Source organism: Saccopteryx bilineata, chromosome X (assembly GCF_036850765.1).
Source record: "Saccopteryx bilineata isolate mSacBil1 chromosome X, mSacBil1_pri_phased_curated, whole genome shotgun sequence".
NCBI lineage: Eukaryota > Metazoa > Chordata > Mammalia > Chiroptera > Emballonuridae > Saccopteryx > Saccopteryx bilineata.
In genome coordinates, this window is record NC_089502.1 from 28,842,934 (window position 1) to 28,850,213 (window position 7,280).

Sequence of the window (7,280 nt, forward strand, 5' to 3'; positions counted from 1 at the left end):
CCACAGATCAGGAAATAAATTTAATTTAAAAAAATTAAAAATTTAAAAGTTGTGTCTATGTTCCTTTTGAATAGGAGGAAACTTGACTGGTAGTGAATGTATGGTGCAGTGTACAGAGAATGTTATAAAATTTTACACCTGAAACATATGTACTTTTATTAACCAATGTTACCTCAATAAATTCAATTAAAAATTTTTCACTGAATGTGGATGCTGAAAATCATAAGCCTTTTCAAATTCATTCCATTAAGATGCAGAATAGAAATGTACCCAATTAAAATTTTATCTAATTAAAAAATAGTAGTTTTATCTAAATGTCAAATGTTTTCTCACAAGTCAAGCTATCTCAAAGCACAATTACAAAATTTCACAATTAAATCCCATTAATTGCTCACCATAATTTAAACTGTTTTAAGGATACATTTTAATGCCTTCCTGTTTTCATTAAATATAACTTGCTTAAAGCTTTAAAAGCCAAAGAAATATTTGCACTCTATTTGTTGAATATTTTGATTAAATATTTTCAACTGATGTAGGGCAGAATAACCCAAAATTTAAAGAACTAAAAAAAAAAGTCCAGTACTACTGTAGGACACATAGGTGGACTAATAAAATAGTTCTTCAAAGGCTCAACTATTTCTAGAGTCTGATAATGAACATCAAGAAGAGAAAGCACATGCTGCATGCTAAGTTTTTATTTATTATCTTTAGGATATTCTGTATAAACTTTGTCACATCAAAAAATGTAGTTCAGTTACTAATTGTGTCTATAGAACAATGTATTTTTATTTATTTGTCTGTGACAGAGAGAGAGACAGATAGAGACAAAGAGAAGAACAGATAGGGACAAACAGGGAGGGAGAAAGATGAGAAGCATCAATTCTTTGTTGCAGCTCCTTAGTCTCCATAGTTGTTCATTGATTGGTTTCTCATGTGTGCCTTGACCAGGGGGCTGCAGCAGAGCAAGTGAACCCTTGCTCAAGCCAACAACCTTGGGTTTCAAGCCAGTGACCTTGGGCTCAAGCCAGCGACCATGGGGTCATGTTTATGATCCCACGCTCAACCAGCAACCCTGCGCTCAAACTGGTGAGCCCACGCTCAAGCTGTATGAGCCTGCACTCAAGCCAGCGACTTTGGGGTTTTGAACCTGGGTCAACTGTCTCCCTGTGTGATGCTTTATCCACTGAGCCACCACCTGGTCAGGCGAAAAATGTATTGTTGAAATTGACACTGTAGATCCTTTCACAATTGGGGTAATATTGCAGTTGGTTTGGTGCAGTTTTCAATTACAGTAGGGAACAACATTTTTGTTGCATTCACAAAAACACTTGTTCTAACCTAATTCGAGTGAGCTGATCTCAAATCTGAAATTAGTTTTTCTCTGTAAGCTACAGGTTTTTTTGCAATTCAAGATTTTAGGTTTTCATCTTATTGTAAAATTTGCAACATTTAGTTTAACATAATGAAGTAGAATGTCTTCTTGGGCATCATCTTTGTGAAAATATAATAATTTATATAATGCAGTAAATACACTAATACACTAAAAGATATAATTGCATCAGAATTTGTCTACAATTTCAAAATAGAACATATTAAAACAGTTATTTTAATCATAAAATTTGCGCAAAACTTATTTAAATTCTATTTAGGCAAAAATTTGCGTTTGTAGCTCTTGCATTTGTGTACTTGTTGAGGACAATCTTGTCTGATGCTCCAGCAGTAGTCTGCTCATCACTAACAGCTCCAAGATTTTTGGGAAACTTATCAAGGTGACTGTTCAGGAAGTGAATCTTAATGCTCATGTTACATCCAATGTCGTGGAAAGCCAACAACATCCTTTGAACCAGAAGTTCATAGTTTTCTGCCTTTTTGTTGCCAAGGAAGTTCTTTGTAACTGCCACAAAAGACTGTCATGCTGCTTTCCCCTCCTTATTCATCTTCCTGGCAAATTCTTCTTCACGTATGAGGGTTTGAACTTGAGGTCCATCGAATACACCTGCTTTTATCTTCTCGAAAGACAAAGCAGGAAAAGCAGAATATGTTGAAAGCATTCATGTTCTCTATTCAAAGCCTGAACAAACTGCTTCATTAAGCCAAGTTTGATGTGAAGTGGGGGAAAATGATCCTGTCTCAATTAACTACAGGTTCATTCACAATATTTTGCATCCCTACTTCCAGAGCTTCACGTTTCGGCCACTCCTTCTGTGTCCAGTGTTTCTCCCGAGCTCGGCTGTCCCACAAACACAGAAAGCAAGGATACTTCATGAAACCTCTCTGTTGTCCAAGCAGGAAATTTACCATTTTAAGATCCACACAAATGATCCAGTTATGCTCCTCATACTTCAAAAAGTCTAGGACAATTTTTTTGTCATTCTTACTAAGTCATTCAGTTCGGGTTGGCTAAACTGCTGAAGGGTTAATGGTTGCTTAGCATCAGAAGAAAATCCTTCATATTCTACAACCATTTCCTCATGCATCTTATCAAAATACATTTGATCACCATGTTCACTTTCTTCGTCCTTAGAAGAAATAAAATTATTGAAAACTGGAACCGGGAGTGTTTAAGAGTGTGGGATAGGTCGTATTGCTGAAGGAATATTAGGATATGCGTTCATCTGTCATTTTTTCTTGCCGACGCCCTTTGTATGGATCAGACAGAAATAACAGTCACTGCTGTGGTCCTTAGGTTCACGCCAAATCATGAGAATACCAAAAGGCATTCCTTTGCATTTTCTTTTGTCCAGTCATGAAGCATTTACTCACAATTATAACACACAGCATGAGGAGCCCAATTCCTGTCTTGATCACCAAGGGGAACTTGAAAATAACCAATATATGCATGTGTCACAAATGATGAAATATTGAGCCTTTGACGTTGAAGTGTGCAACAGCCACATATATAACAGAAGATGTCAGGACTATTCTTACATTTACGCCTGGTTGACGAAGCCATGATTCAATCTTAAAACAAAATAAGAGGATGTTTTTATCAGATAATAATTTTTTACATTTAAAAACAAGTACAATTATGTAAAAGTGATGTTTGTAAAATATTAATTGCCTTGTGGTTATGTTCAATCCAAGAGTTGTTGCCCTTTAACTCCAATTTAAAAACCAATGCATGCCATTAACTGTAACAAAAATAAATTAAAATTGCATAAAAACTGGAGCATGCACCAAAAAATGGATTTCAGATTTGGAATCAGCGATGCAGAAATATATAGAAACAGTTCTTAAACCTCATGCAACAGAAAATAGAAAAAAAAATGTTCCCCAGTGTTATATGTGCACTGTAATCAATCTCAATGACGTTCCTGCTGTATGAATTTCTTAAATAAGTGAGAATATTATTTTTATATAAAACATTTCCTATGCTAAATTTTGTGTTTATATTATTTGTGTTTATATGAAAAAAACCCAAATATTTTTATCTTCAATGATGAACTTTTTACTGAACTTATTAAATAGCATTTTTGTTTTACCTTCATCAGAATTAACTTTCAAAATTGTTATTTTTATTGCATATTTTGGATGAAATAATTGAACCATTATTTTTAAAACTTTATTCATTTTAGAAAGAAGAGAGAGAGAGAGAGAGAGCAGGCGTGGGGAGCAGGAAGCATCAACTCCCATACGTGCCTTGACCGGGCAAGCCCAGGGTTTTGAGCCAGCGACCTCAGCATTCCAGGTCAATGTTTTATCTACTGCACCACCACAGGTCAGGCCATATATAGATTTTTAAAATTTATTTATTTTAGAGTTAACGAGGAAAGGGGGAGGAAAAGAAAGAAACATTGATTTATTGTTCCACTTATTTAGGCATTCATTGGTTGATTCCTGTATGTGCCCTGACCGGGGACCGAACCTGAACCTTGGCATACTGGGATGATACTCTAACCAATTGAACTACCTGGTCAGGGCTGAACCATTATTAATTTCACTTCTTGTCTATTTGAAGCACCTGAAAACACTGACATAAAGTCAGTGTCATGGAAACATTTCTTTGGCTAATTCAGAAAACACTTTAAGAGCTACTGCTTCACTTTTCATACATGTACAAGGAAATTTTGAATAAAAAATGAGCAAAATGAATTTAGAAAAACCATTTGACTTACATGAAAAGGTATGCTTCACATTGTTATATGTAAACCTTCTGTAGCTACGTGTATGTGTAATCCCTGAACACATTAAGATAGCAAATTTTGAGATATATATGCTGATGCTTTTTCAGCAAATAGGTGTCTCCTGGTTTTTGTGTGGTCAGTTATATCACTGTGGCTCCCATGGGTGATAAACGGCAATGAACATTTTCATAAGTTGATATACATCATCACATTCAGTACCTAAGAGGATTTACTGCAAAATAAAAAAGCATTATCAAACAATAAAGCAAGTATTTGTGGATTTACACCATGCATAAATTACGCAACCGCTGTTGCAAGCATGTTCAGTATGCTCTCTATATACTGTAGGCAGGACTGCTTAACCCCTATTTCCTGCACTTATTTTAGGTACTTCACCTGTAGTTTTCCACATGTCCAATTGACCCTGCTAACTGGCAACCCAACAGCCTCTACAACTCACATCTGGAACTCACAGGCCAGTATTCCAAGTGGCAGCCAGATAGTGTCAAATAATTGCTCCACCACTACCTGAGCACTGAGGTTGTTAGCTGTCCTTAGCCACTGTTATCTGGGAACCTTTGCTTTTATCAGTGAGCTTCCTGCCTGTTTTCCCTGATGAGGAGGCTAATTATATCTGAAAAGGGTTAGAAAAAGCGATGAATTCGCACAGATTGTCTTCTGGATTTAATCATATAAGAACCAAAGGAAAGAACTCTGTAGAAACTAGAAGTTCAAGGAGATCTATTAAACTCAAACCAAATTATTGTAGCACAACTATCAATTATAATACATAGTTTTAAAAAAAATATGAGTTGACCCTTGCCAGTTGGGTCAGTGGATAGAGTGTTGGCTTTGCTTGAAGATACCCCAGGTTCCATTTCTGGTCAGGGCACATATGTGAAATGATCATCTGCTTCTCTTCCTCTCCCTTTCTTCCTTCTCCCTTCTCTCTCTCTTTTCCTCCCATGGCCAGTGGCTTGATTGGTTCCAGCATAGGCCCCAGATGGGGATTGCCGATAGATCCCAGTTGAGGCACATGTGGGAGTCTATCTCCCCTCCTCTCACTAAATAAATAAATAAGTAAATAAATAAATAAATAGAGACAAATACTGAATTAGACAGTAGTGTAGATTAAGGCTGGCCTGACAAACCAAGAATGCATACTCATCCCAGTTACACTACTTCTCACTGGATTATTATTTCTTTTCTTTTCTTTTTTTTTTTTTTTTTTTTTTTTTTTTGTATTTTTATGAAGCTGGAAACAGGGAGGCAGTCAGACAGACTCCTGCATGTGCCCGATTGGGATCCACCCGGCACGCCCACCAGGGGGCGATGCTCTGCCCATCCCGGGCGTCGCTCTGCTACGACCAGAGCCACTCGAGCGCCTGAGGCAGAGGCCGTGGAGCCATCCCCAGAGCCTGGGCCAACTTTGCTCCAATGGAGCCTTGGCTGCGGGAGGGGAAGAGAGAGACAGGGAGGAAGGAGAGGGGGAGGCGTGGAGAAGCAGATGGGCGCTTCTCCTGTGTGCCCTGGCCGGAATCGAAACCGGGACTCCTGCACGCCAGGCCGACACTCTATCACTGAGCCAACCGGCCAGGGCCAGATTATTATTTCTTAAACTGGGTCCCCTTTAATAACTAACTCCACATGCTCCTAACCAGTATCATAGAGTAATTAATATAATTACTTTAAAGTGTCCCTCCCTCTCGTGGATTCTGGGGAGTTTTGATTTTCGCTCTGATGTTCCCCCACCTCTATCTAAGCTCTAAATGCTAAAGTGTTTCAGATGTCCGTATGTCAGAATCCCACAGGCTTTTGGTGCAGGTTCTTTCGGTCATAAAGGACACGAGGTAAGTCAGTACGTTGGAGTAAAACTTCAAAACAACTACTGCCAGTGAACTCAGAAGCACCAACTTTAGACATAAAGGACAGAGTTTTATTGTTCTTTTCTCCAAGAGGCCATCCATCATTAACTGGTAAGGATTACATGCTACTCCTGGAGCCAACGCCAAGAATAAAGCAGCATCACACTGCAAAAACAAACTGCATTTACAGGCCAGGCCTCCAGGGGGAGAAAGGTCCTGGAGGAATGCCTAGACAGCGGCAAAGCCTCCGGAGTCACTCGCTCAAAGTACAATACAGTAAGCGCTTTGCAGAGAAAGGTCGCCTTGACCGCTGACAGCGAGCGCGGTCTCCCACAGCTGCAGCTGGCCCTCCAAAAGTACCAAACGCAGGAGACACAAAAAGCTAATGTTTTGCCCACATCGTTGTGTTCGTGTTCTCGAAACGCTGACCCACAAGTCCAATGGCGCGCCAGCCGTCCCAGATCCCCCTCCTTCCGCCACCCCATTCGCTCTAGTCCTCCCGGGGTCCGCCCAGTCCAGGATCCAAAGGATAGATTGAACCGATGCTCTGGGCTCCAGTAACAAAACCAAGGAAGGGTAGAAAGAAGAGGGACAGCCAACTACTTCAGGTTAAGTTTCATTTTTATTAAAAACTTTACGTGATTGACCAACTCATGACTCAGCGATTTCTCAATTGGCCTCCTTTATTTTCTTGGTTTGTCATCACCGCCTTCACCTTTTCTTGTATAGCCCTGGTTAACAGTTTTGAACATTTAAGCAGAATTCTCCCATTCCATAAAAATAACAAATAAGTCACCCTTTAAATTCATTTTCAGCCTGCAAAATGATATAGAGGTTTTAAATAATCACTTGACACAGTCTCCTCTCTCATTCCCCAGGGAAGCAACTGCCTCACATTTTCTTAAAGTGGTCATCAGGGTCTCCCCCCCCCACTCTTCTACCTTAGCTCCGGATTATTATAAATCTATTCTTAAGCAAATGAAAGAAATAGGTAACGACTTGATAAACAGTTGTTCTGGAACTTTTCTCCTTCTCCCACAGGTATACCCCAATAGAGACAATTCTGAAAAGCTTTGTGCAAATTGGATTTTTAGAGATCAAACCTTGATTTTTGTTTTTAAAGGTTTATTTTAATCTTTATAATAAAAATAATATGTACCCATTTTAGAAAATGTGGATAATCAGACAATTCAAAACAAAAAACGTATTTACAATCTCAACACTTGGAAACTATCCCTGTAAATGATTTGGTGTCTTGCCTTCCAGTCTTTTTATTATGGATATTTAAAAA